Source organism: Eutrema salsugineum, unplaced genomic scaffold (genome assembly GCF_000478725.1).
Source record: "Eutrema salsugineum unplaced genomic scaffold, Eutsalg1_0 scaffold_2, whole genome shotgun sequence".
Taxonomy (NCBI): domain Eukaryota; kingdom Viridiplantae; phylum Streptophyta; class Magnoliopsida; order Brassicales; family Brassicaceae; genus Eutrema; species Eutrema salsugineum.
This window is the reverse complement of record NW_006256829.1, coordinates 19,233,569-19,245,806: the sequence shown is the minus strand read 5'-3', so window position 1 is coordinate 19,245,806 and position 12,238 is coordinate 19,233,569. Positions and strand designations below refer to the sequence as shown.

Sequence of the window (12,238 nt, the reverse complement as noted above, 5' to 3'; positions counted from 1 at the left end):
GATATGGCCCAAGAGATGAAAGGATCATGGAGGGAAATGGTCTTGGGCACATAGAGTTCACAATCAATGGTACACAATACCATGTAAGCTTCAAGGAACTAGATGAGATCTTTGCCTTTCCAAGATCACAGGATGAGACACTGAAGTTCACATACCCTGATCACATGATTACTGACCTGTGGGATACAATTGCTTTTGGGAGTTTCAGAGGAGGAAGATGCAAGAGTTCATGGATAAGAAACCCAGCCATCTGCTATGCTCACAAGGTGCTTTGTCAAATGTTCTTTACCAAGCACAATGATGGTGTGGTGCATCTAGCTGATATGGAACTACTGGGTATGGGTTTACACCCTCTCATCAGTCACTTGAGGAGCAAGAGAGCATTTCGCCTCCCACACTACATCCCATCTAGTGGTGCATTCTTGGCACGCCATATGCTGATATACAAGGACATTGCTTGGAGTGAGGGTAAAAGAAAGAAGCTCACTAAGTTGCACAATGGATGGCTAGTGACAAAGATTCTGAAAGCAAGAGGTTTTGTCTTTGATGATGTTGAGGTCAGGCATGAGTTGATTGATGAAGCTACACTCACCAAGGTTGGGTTCTTGGCAGAAAGCAATGGTGAAAACTTCTTGTACACCTTCAAGCTCTTACAAGATGAGAAAGTTCATGTTCTGTTGCCATACCCAGCCATCACCACTCTCACAGAAAGGCACAATGTCTCCTTTATTGTTCTAAAGGATCAGCTCTACAACCAAGCCATTCACCCTCCAATTCGCAAATGCAAGAGGACTGCAAGTTCTAAGGGTAAAGAGCCAGTTGAAGAGCAGAGCACAACTAGGACAGCCGGTTGTGAGAATGAGGAGCCAAGAGATTTAGAAAGAAGGATGGGAGCAGGCCGGTATCTCCCGAAAATGAGTGGCCTCTCCTTGTCTTTATCCATCTCCAGGACTTGGAAATCTGCTGGAACGATTTTGTCTCCCACTAGAACTTGTAGATCATGAATCGCCCCTTCAGTATCTTTTTGAGATGAATCTCCTGATGTCGTGTCAACTGCGTGAGGGAACAAGTTTTTCCCTTAACAAAACAAATGAAAGCCGCAAGTGCACAGCTAATCAGTTGTAGTATTTAGGGATCGAATCCACAGAGATTTGTGTGCCTGGTATTCTTCTACAGCTTTTAACTTTATGTCTAGACTAAATTGGTTTTAGAAGTTGGTTGTTTTTCACGAATTAAACTAAAACAAAAGAAAGCAAATAAATCTATCCTAAAAAAGCAAGTGAAGAAATCGAATAAAAGGCAAATAGAACAAGTAAAATATCGAATGAAAGACTAATACGGCAAGTAAATATCGAATGAAAGACTAGTAAAGCAAGTAAATATCAAACTAAGGAAATTGAAATGCAGGTCTAAGTAAGGAAATAAAAATCAAATAAAATGTAAACTATGGCTAAAAACGCTGAGCTATTGGAAACTCTAAGGGATCATAATCGGTTTTAACATTAAGGTAGATAGATTGGGATTGACAGATAACGATATATGGGTTCTAGAGCTAGAGTACGGCGGTATGACTACGTCACTGTCGTGATCATAACCAACTGTTTCTCGCAATCCTGACCAGTAGGTTTCCACTCTGGCCCTGGAAGGGAGAGAACGCAAGAGCTGCACAAGACTCGTCAATACTCACGATCTCGCCGCAGGTAGGTTTCCACTCTTACGGAAAAAATTGCCTGTTTCATTCTAGGGCTGATACTTAATGAAAACTTTCGCAACACTAACTATCTAGATCAGATACTAGGTGATCAATCAAGCTTACATGCAATAAGAACAAGAATAAACAGAGAACAGGTCGAAATCCCAGATCTATAAACCTAGATGTCTTAATCGATTATGAGAGCCCCTTTCGGGAACCCTAAGCCCAACTCGGGATCTACTCAGACATGGCTGAGTTCGACATCATCATTGGTTTTAATAAAAGTAATGAAAAACAGTAAAGAAAAGAGATAAAGAAAGCTTCTCTATTGAAGAACTCGGACTTGAACAATCTTCTACAAAAATCTCATAAAAACGGCTAAAGGAAAAGAGTTTCTGTAAAGTCTGAATGGTTCTGTCTAAAAACGACCTAAATGACATGTATTTATAGTCTTCAATACTCCCTGGTCTCTAGGGTTCCGGAATTGAGGCTGAGAATGACTTTGGGCTTCAGATACATGGACTTTAATTCGGAGATTGATTGCCGCGGTCGGAAGTGTTGTGACCGCGGGGATTGGCTGGTTGGTCGCGGTCGGGAAGCTTCTGACCGCGGGAAATAGGTTGATCACCGCGGTCGCGTGACTTGCTGGCCGACTTCGAGTGGCTCCGGGGCTAATGGAATATCTTGAGATCCAACCGTTGGAATGTCTCCAAACCAAGTGCATTTGAAAGCTGGTTGATTTTTTTATACGTTGTCCAATTTTGAGGGTAATCAGACGGTAAGAAGGTCTTCGTCTCTCCATGAGAGTTCTGACGGTCTGTATTTATCCAAAAGAGTCTTTTTGTTCCATTTTGTGCCTCTTTATCTCAAATTACCTGAAAAGTCTTTTAAAATCCAGAAACATAGAAATCCTTTGAAAACCTTTGAAAATGGAGTAAAAACACCTGTAAAAGATATTAAAGTGATCCATAAAAATGGTCAAAATCCGGTGTTATCAACTCCCCCAGACTTAGTCTTTTGTTTGTCCTCAAACAAAACAAAGGCTATATCTCGGCGAGAGGTTTGAAAACGCAGGAACTAAACAAAATCTCAGAGACCAAACTTCTAGACCAATTTCAATCAGTATGCATCAATCGGGAATAGCCTAGAAAATTCTCACTAGCAATACAGGCATAACTAGTCTGTTAATCCGTCATGCGGAAATCTATGCACTAGGATCTAACTTCCAGTCAACTACCTCTTAACATTCATTAAAAATCTCGGTGGTTCTCATCAAAGAAAATCTAGGCAAGGCAATCTAGGCTAGGTGTTAAAAAGGTTATTCTAGGGATAAGGCTTAAAGTGTTTACGGGTTACCTGAAGATCTGGAGGATGCAGGATATTATGCAAAACCGCAAGAGAGAGTGAAGCTGGTTGTATCCACAGTTTTCAGTCACTTTCTTCTTGCCATAAATTCCTGGTCTTCTTCCTCAGGTTCTCTCCTAACTCCCCCAGACTTAGATTTTTGTAAATCTTTCAAAACCATAGCTCCTTAAACGAATAGTGGTTGCTTATTGCTCCACAAATTTCGACAATCTAAGACTCATTAGCCTTTTTTTTTTTTTTTTTTTTTAAAGAAAGGGAACACCTTTAGATATAGAGTCTTAGAGAGCACGAAATTACCAGTTAATTTCTGTCATGTAAAGCTTTATGAGGTTTCTGGTACTCTTCTTTCCCAATTCCATTCAGTCTCTTTGTGAGTGACTGAAAACTGCGTCGTTCCTCTTCTCTCCGACGTTTTTGCACATATCTGCTGATATAAACTAAAGAGAGAATGCATGAGGATTGAAAACAAGTATTTGGGTTTAGGGTATGGTACCAGATAAAGATAAACTGGTCATCTAGGACGACAAAGAGTGGTAAAAGTGAGGGTAAAAGACGTCCTAGATGTGTATGTTGATGCCTGCCTAAAATCAATGATGAGAAAATTAGATGTCAATATTAAGGTCAAATAAAATGAGCTAGTATATCCTCTCAGAAAGAATCTCCATGAATAGAAGTCCTCTGGTGGGAGTTCGTAGTGCAAGTACTCTAGCTACCGCCTAGTCTAGTGCTAACCACAAATGAGCTATCATGCATAGTGTAGAAGTGTGCAAGTCTAAATCATCATAGTTTTGCGTCAAACATTCCTGAAAAATACTTAATGTCGAATCGGTTAAAAATTTAAAAAGTGCTTGAAATTTAAAATCAAAAGTAAAAAAATGATTAGTACGGATAGACATCCTCCCCCAGACTTAAATCACACTGTCCCCAGTGTGATAGAGTTGGTGAGAAAATGGTGAATAAAAGCGAAATAAAATAAGATAAAAGAAAAGAAAATGATGATAGAACCGCGATGGTAGTGAAGTGCTGATCAATCACTCATCCTCCGATGTGTCGTCTGCGAACTGGTGCTGCTCCTGTAGGAAGGTGACAACGCGCTCAAAGCGTCGTCCCTGTCTCTCAACTCTGCGCTCCAGATCGGAATGAGTGTGTGATGATGTGAATGATGAGGTGTGGCCGGTCGAAATAGATGGCTGAAAATGAGCACGGGCCGCAGCTGCATCACGCTTCGCCTTGGCCACTATGTATTGGCCAATGATGAATGGTAGACGAGGTACAGATGGTAGAAAATCATCGGATTACAGAGTCCATCGTGGACATCCTCCGTTGCCCAATCTCGGGATAGATGCTGAAGGCAAGCTGACTCGGTGCTCCTCAGTGCCAGTGCAATACTTGTAACCTAACCTGTCTGGATCGAAAGCGGCACGAGAGATAGTGTGATCGCGAGAGAGATAAAGTAGATCATACCAGACATCGGGAAGTGGCTCATCAGATGAGAAATCGAATCCTACAGCCTGTAGTATCGCTGTAATAGCACTCCCGAAAGCTGGAGTAGCGTCCTCACAACCATGTAAATCATGCTTCACCTTTACCATATTCTGCGCTATGATCCAGGCAAAGCAAGCATGTCTTGGGTCGTCCATAAACGGAATCTGAAGTGTAATGAGCTCAGTCTTCAAAACACCTCCCATGTTGGCTCTAGAGAAGATCGTGTGTGCTAAGAGTCTGTGCACAACTCTCACTGCTGGATGAGTAAGAAGGGCTGACTTCGATCTCCCGCTATCATAGACTCCATGACCCATCTCTCTCTAGAGGTTAAGATCAGGTTCATCTTCAAGGTAAATGCCATCAGTGTATGGAAGCTTTAGAGCTTCAAAAACCTCAGAAATGGTGAGAGAGAAAGGCTGTCCGCGGATAGAGAATGACAAGATGCCATCTGATGCTCTGGAGTTCCTCCTCTTCGTGTGGTGGAGTGTAATAGTCGCTAAGAACTCACGGACTAGCTCAGGGTAAGTAGGAAGGTTCAGCTCCATGTAGGGTCTCAGCTTAAGTGCACCGATGTACCAGATCACATCCTCTCTGATTCCAAGCATCTCGAGTGTATGATAATCAATGCAAGACGTGGGTTTGATGTTCAGCTTCTTGAAACGTCTTGCATAGTCCACTCTCGGGTTTGTCTCCCTCCCAATGTATCGAATCTGTGGTGGCTCAGGAGTTGCTCGTGTTTCTCTTGAGTGCTGGAGCAATCTCATCACATAGTTTCTCCTTCTCGGTCTGGCTTGGTTCAACATGTACTCTCCTAGAGTAGCATTATCGGAAATGTCCTCAGAGCTGTCATCAGTGCGACGGCTTCTTCGGGATCTGTTTTGGTCCATTTTTCTGCAAAACGAAATAGTTCTTGGAAAAAGAGTGAATTTGGATGCTGATTTTAACACATTAAGATCTGTTATACTAATATTAGCATAAATAGATTAATTAAAACCATGAGCAAACAAAATCGATATTAAATCAGAGAAATCAAGTAGTTCATGACCAGATTCGGATTTTTGATGTTCTCAACATAGAATCTTCTAAAAATCGGTTGTTATGAGCAATATCCATGGAAATTCTAAAGATTACCCAATACTAATCACTAATCACACAAGACTTAATCAAACTCAACAATTTCGCTGTTCCACATTCGATTTTTATGAAGCATGTAGAATCCAAATTTCAAAAATCTCAATTCCTCTTAAGCTAGGTGCTAAAATCGATTTTTAGATAACCTAAATGGATAATATATCATTCTTAAGCTATTTCCACCATCAATAGACCAAGATTTGGGTTTTTAAAGAAAACCCTAAGTTCTAAAATCGAGTAAGAATGGCGAGTTTGAGGTCTATACCTTGCTGGAAAGAGAGATTTGATGGCAGAATTGAAATCAGCTTTGAAAAAGAGTGAGGTCTGAGCCAAAAATCTCTTAAAAAGCTTAAGAATTTTAAAATGTGTTTTTTCTCCTAAATCTCCAATTCTTTTTGGAAGAGAAGAGAAGAAAGAGTTTTGATCCAAAAAGTTTGTTTCTTTTCTTTAAAAATTTCTGGAAATTTTTAAGTTTAAGGGAACTTACCTTTCTTGTTTGCACATTAGGAAGGTTTAAAACTTACGGAGGATCTTTTCGGGTTTTACCGGGAACATTTTGGGAAACACCGGGAATCACCGGGAATCACCAGGCAACACCGGGAATCACCAGGTAAACATCAGGCAACACCGGGAAACTGCAGAAATCTGCGGCGTCACCTCAACGACCAACGGCCGAGGTCAGGAGACGCGCAACCGCGGTGATCGAGGGCTCGGCCGCGGTCACATTCACGGTGCCGCGGTCGATGCTTCCTTGGCTGTGGTTCCGTCAGTCGCGACCGCGGCTCTTCCTCATGCGGCCTTTGTCCAATCTTCTCGTCTTTGCCGGGCCGAGCAGCTAAAAACCTACCTTTTTCTTCTTGGTTTTTCTAATTTTCTGATTTTTTTGTGTTTTTGTTTTATAAAATACCTAAAACTTAAAAAGAAAAAGAAAGCATAAATTGTAAAAAGGAAAAGAAAACTAAAAGAAAGAGTACCTAAATGGGTTGCCTCCCATTAAGCGCTTTTGTTTTAAGTCGTTTAGCTCGACGTAAGCATGAGGAATCAGGCTGATTTGAGGGGCACTCCACTTGATGTGCCTTTATCACTTCCGGTCGCTGGAGGTTTTACTTCTTCTCCTTGAGGAGCCATCTTCTTTCCTTTACTCTTCTTTCGGACTTTAATATTGTTTAAAACCCTTTTTGGGTTTTCGATCAGCTCCTGGATTTGGTGTTGCAAAACTTCTTAGGGTTATCTTCAACTCTTCCTGGAAGAACTCCACTTTGCCTCTTCATAGAGACGGCTGTTTGGGCGACTTTCACGTCTAACTTTTTGATGTACGAAGATAAAGATTCAAACTTACCATTCAGATCATTGTACATGCAGTCAACTTTCACGTTCACGTCTTTATATGCTTTTTCGTTCGTCATAACGAGCTGTAGGATGGACTGTTCAAGTCTACCGATTTGTGAAGCTAGCTGGTTCGTTGTGACTCCCTGCTGTTGTACAAATTGATTATTAAAACCCGTATCTTGGTAGTGATATGGCTGTCGCGGTTGATATGGTACTATTCCTCCAACGTTTCCACCTTGGAACTTGTTTTGAAAGGATTTTTGCTGAGGTGGGTAGTACTGGTCTTGAGGATTCTCCACATTTGGATTGCAGTAAGAAAGATTGTTGTAATTTGCATTCCGGAAGTTGTTGAAGTTATTGTTGGAGTGATTTTGGTATGGCACCAGTGCTCCTACGTAGTTCACATCTTCTTCTTGAAAGGCTTGATTAATGAGATCGATATCACTAAGTCCTCCATCTTCTGCGCCATTGTTGGTCTCACAAGCATGGATTGGGCGATTGTTGCTCTTCAGAAGCTGGCTCACCATGTTCTTCAACTCGGTTATCTCCTTGTTGTCTGTTCCGGCTTGCTTCATCGATCGATCGTATTTAGGACAGTCATTGCTATTGGCTTGAGCCAAATTTTCGATGAGAGCTCTTCCTTGGGTTATCGTCTTTTGTCCAAAATCTCCATTGCTAGCTGTATCAAGTGAAATTTTGTATTTTGGTTGCAAACCTCGGTAAAATGTGCACAGCAGGCTTGATCCATGAAATCCATAGTGAGGGCAATCACATTCATACTCCTTAAAATGCTCCCAGGCTTCATAGAAAGATTCAGTTGTCCCTTGTTGAAAGGTTGAGATCTTTGTTCTCAAATTGTTCGACCGTAACTTAGTGTAGAAGTGATTCAGGAAAGCAGTTCTACATTCTTCCCAATTAGTAATCGATCCTGCAGGCAAAGACTTCAACCAACGGTGAGCTTTATCTGCTAATGAAAAAGGGAACAACTTACACTTTAAATAGTCTGGTGGAACTTGGTTTGTTCTCATCATGCTGCAAATTTCTTCAAAAAGCTCGATATGATCCATTGGATGTTCAGAAGGAACTCCATGGAACTGGTTTTGCTTCACAAATGAGATGATTTGAGGCTTGACTTCAAACTCATTCCGGTTCGGAAATGGAACTTGAATTGCAGATCGGTTCTGAAAGTTTTGAGTAGGTGCATCAAAATCAGCTATAAGATGGTTCCTGGCTTGTCTTCGGTGTTGATTTGCTGGCGGAATGGGGCGGTGAATGCGTTCATTCGGCTGCATTGCTGGGTGGTCACCATCGGCTGCATTGATGGGTGGATCAAGGTCTTCACGTCCTTCTCTCTCTCGGTTCTGGTGGTTTCTTGGAGGAGCCTCATCCTCCTCTCCATCTTGTCGAGCATGATCGCCTTCTATGTGATCATTCTCTTCGTTTTCTCCATGTTCGGACCCGTCTTGGTCCATATTTAAATTTCGATTAATAGGATGTCCAGGCTGGTCGTCGTTGTCCATTCCTTGCGTTCGTCTAAGTCTTCGAAGTTCTCTTTCGTGTCTGTCTATCTCGTCTAGAATTGGAATGTTCTCTACAGGTCTGCGATAGTTCAGCAAAACTTTAAGAAAGAACTAGAGATCAGGTGTCTAGAACAGAAGTTAAAACAAGAAAAATAGCAAAAGGTAGTGAAACAAATCCCCGGCAACGGCGCCAAAAACTTGATGTCGTGTCAACTGCGTGAGGGAAAAAGTTTTACCCTTAACAAAAAAAAATGAAAGCTGCAAGTGCACAGCTAATCAGTTGTAGTATTTAGGGATCGAATCCACAGAGATTTGTGTGTCCGGTATTCTTCTACGATCCTTAACTTTATGTCTAGACTAAATTGGTTTTAGAAGTTGGTTGTTTTTCACGAATTAAACTAAAACAAAAGAAAGCAAATAAATCTATCCTAAAAAAGCAAGTAAAGAAATCGAATAAAGGAAAATAGAACAAGTAAAATATCGAATGAAAGACTAATACGGCAAGTAAATATCGAATGAAAGACTAGTAAAACAAGTAAATATCGAACTAAGGAAATTGAAATGCAGGTCTAAGTAAGCAAATAAAAATTGAATGAAATGTAAACTATGGCTAAAAACGCTGGGCTTTTGGGAACTCTAAGGGATCATAATCGGTTTTAACATTAAGGTAGATAGATTGGGATTGACAGATAACGATATATGGGTTCTAGAGCTAGAGTACGGCGGTATGACTACGTCACTGTCGTGATCATAACCAACTGTTTCTCGCAATCCTAACCAGTAGATTTCCACTCTGGCCCTGGAAGGGAGAGAACGCAAGAGCTGCACAAGACTCGTCAATTCTCACGATCTCGCCGCAGGTAGGTTTCCACTCCTACGGAAAAATTGCCTGTTTCATTCTAGGACTGATACTTAATGAAAAATTTCGCAACACTAACTATCTAGATCAGATACTAGGTGATCAATCAAGCATACATGCAATAAGAACAAGAATAAACAGAGAACAGGTTGAAATCCCAGATCTATAAACCTAGATGTCTTAATCGATTATGAGAGCCCCTTTCGGGAACCCTAAGCCCAACTCGGGATCTACTCAGACATGGCTGAGTTCGACATCATCATTGGTTTTAATAAAAGTAATGAAAAACAGTAAAGAAAAGAGATAAAGAAAGCTTCTCTATTGAAGAACTCGGACTTGAACAATCTTCTACAAAAATCTCATAAAAACGGCTAAAGGAAAAGGGTTTCTGTAAAGTATGAATGGTTCTGTCTAAAAATGACCTAAATGACATGTATTTATAGTCTTCAATACTCCCTGGTCTCTAGGGTTCCGGAATTGAGGCTGAGAATGACTTTGGGCTTCAGATACATGGGCTTTAATTCAGAGATTGATTGTCGCGGTCGGAAGTGTTGTGACCGCGGGGATTGGCTGGTTGGCCGCGGTCGGGAAGCTTCTGACCGCAGGAAATAGGTTGATCACCGCGGTCGCGTCACTTGCTGGCCGACTTCGAGTGGCTCCGGGGCTAATGGAATATCTTGAGATCCAACCGTTGGAATGTCTCCAAAACAAGTGCATTTGAAAGCTGGTTGATTCTTCTATAAGTTGTCCAATTTGGAGGGTGATCAAACGGTGAGAAGGCCTTCGTCTCTCTATGAGAGTTCTAACGGTCTGCATTTATCCAAAAGAGTCTTTTTGTTCCATTTTGCGCCTCTTTATCCCAAATTACCTGAAAAGTCTTTTAAAATCTGAAAACATAGAAATCTTTTGAAAACTTTGAAAATGGAGTAAAAACACCTGTAAAAGATATTAAAGTGATCCATAAAAATAGTCAAAATCCGGTGTTATCATCTCCAAAAATAACCTTAACCGTTGATGTCCTTAAGGTTTTTATGCCCAATTTTTCGGCAAATGTCTTAGACATGATGTTGACATTGGCTCCGGAATCACACAGGCAGTCTGTAAACTTGATTCCTGAAATGAAACATTGGAAAACAAAACGTCCCGGATCATCGGTTTTTGTAAGCCTTTGAAACGGTGATCATTCAGGTACCTTAAACGTTGGCTGCTTGGGATCGATATCCTTGTACAGTGGTACAAAGATTGGGGTTTCTTCTTTCTTTCCATCGGTTCCGGCCTCTTCTTCGGGCAATGTGGTTATGGCGTTGCAAAACTTCTTAGGGTTATCTTCAACTCTTCCTGGAAGAACTCCACTTTGCCTCTTGATAGAGTCGGCTGTTTGGGCGACTTGCACGTCTAGCTTTTTGACGTGCGAAGATAAAGATTCGAACTTACCGTTCAGATCATTGTACATGCAGTCAACTTTCACGTTCACGTCTTTAGATGCTTTTTCGTTCGTCATAACGAGCTGTTGGATAGACTGTTCAAGTCTACCGATTTGTGAAGCTAGCTGGTTCGTCGTGACTCCCTGCTGTTGTACAAATTGATTGTTAAAACCCGTACCTTGGTAGTTATATGGCTGTCGCGGTTGATATGGTAATATTCCTCCAACGTTTCACCTTGAAACTTGTTTTGGAAGGATTTTTGCTGAGGTGGGTAGTACTGGTCTTGAGGATTCTCCACATTTGGATTGCGGTAAGAGAGATTGTTGTAATTTGCATTCCGGAAGTTGTTGTTGAAGCTATTGTTGGAGCGATTTTGATATGGCACCAGTGCTCCTACGTAGTTCACATCTTCTTCTTGAAAGGCTTGATTAATGTGATCGATATCACTAGGTCCTTCATCTTCTGGGCCATTGTTGGTCTCACAAGCATGGATTGGGCGATTGTTGCTCTTCAGAAGCTGGCTCACCATGTTCTTCAACTCGGTTATCTCCTTGTTGTCTGTTCTGGCTTGCTTCATTGATCGATCGTATTCAGGACAATCATTGCTATTGGCTTGAGCCAAATTTTCGATGAGAGCTCTTCCTTGGGCTATCGTCTTTTGTCCAAAATCTCCATTGCTAGCTGTATAAAGTGAAAGTTTGTATTTTGGTTGCAAACCTCGGTAAAATGTGCTCAGCAGGCTTGATCCATGAAATCCATGGTGAGGACAATCACGTTCATACTCCTTAAAACGCTCCCAGGCTTCATAGAAAGATTCAGTTGGCCCTTGTTGAAAGTTTGAGATCTTTGTTCTCAACTGATTCGATCTTGACTTAGGGTAGAAGTGGTTCAGGAAAGCAGTTCTACATTCTTCCCAATTAGTAATCGATCCTGCAGGCAAAGATTTCAACCAACGGTGAGCTTTATCTGCTAATGAAAAAGGGAGCAACTTACACTTTAAATAGTCCGGTGGAACTTGATTTGTTCTCATCATGCTGCAAATTTATTCAAAGAGCTCAATATGGTCCATTGGATGCTCAGAAGGAACTCCATGGAACTGATTTTGCTTCACCAATGAGATGATTTGTGGCTTGACTTCAAACTCATTCCGGTTCGGAAATGGTACTTGAATCGCAGATCGATTCTGAAAATTTTGAGTAGGTGCATCAAAATCAGCTATTCTATGGTTTCTGGCTTGTCTTCGGTGTTGATTTGCTTGCTGAACAGGGTGGTTAATGCGTCCATTCGGCTGCATTCCTTGGTTGTCACCATCGGCTGCATTGATATGTGCATCAGGGTCTTCACGCTCTTCTCTATCGCGATTCTGGTGGTTTCTTGGAAGAACCTCATCCTCCTCTTCATTCTGTCGAGCATGATCACCTCCTCTGTGATC

The 12,238-nt window shown here is 41.4% G+C and overlaps 2 non-coding genes across 2 annotated transcripts; both read left to right on the top strand.

Moving 5' to 3' along the window:
* The first annotated feature begins 7,753 nt into the window (after nt 1–7,753).
* LOC112086897 lies at nt 7,754–7,860 on the top strand. The gene has a single exon (XR_002899751.1). It is a non-coding gene; the product is annotated as a small nucleolar RNA R71 (small nucleolar RNA).
* Nucleotides 7,861–11,558: 3,698 nt separating this feature from the next.
* On the top strand, nt 11,559–11,664 carry LOC112086907. The gene has a single exon (XR_002899761.1). It is a non-coding gene; the product is annotated as a small nucleolar RNA R71 (small nucleolar RNA).
* Nucleotides 11,665–12,238: the final 574 nt, after the last annotated feature.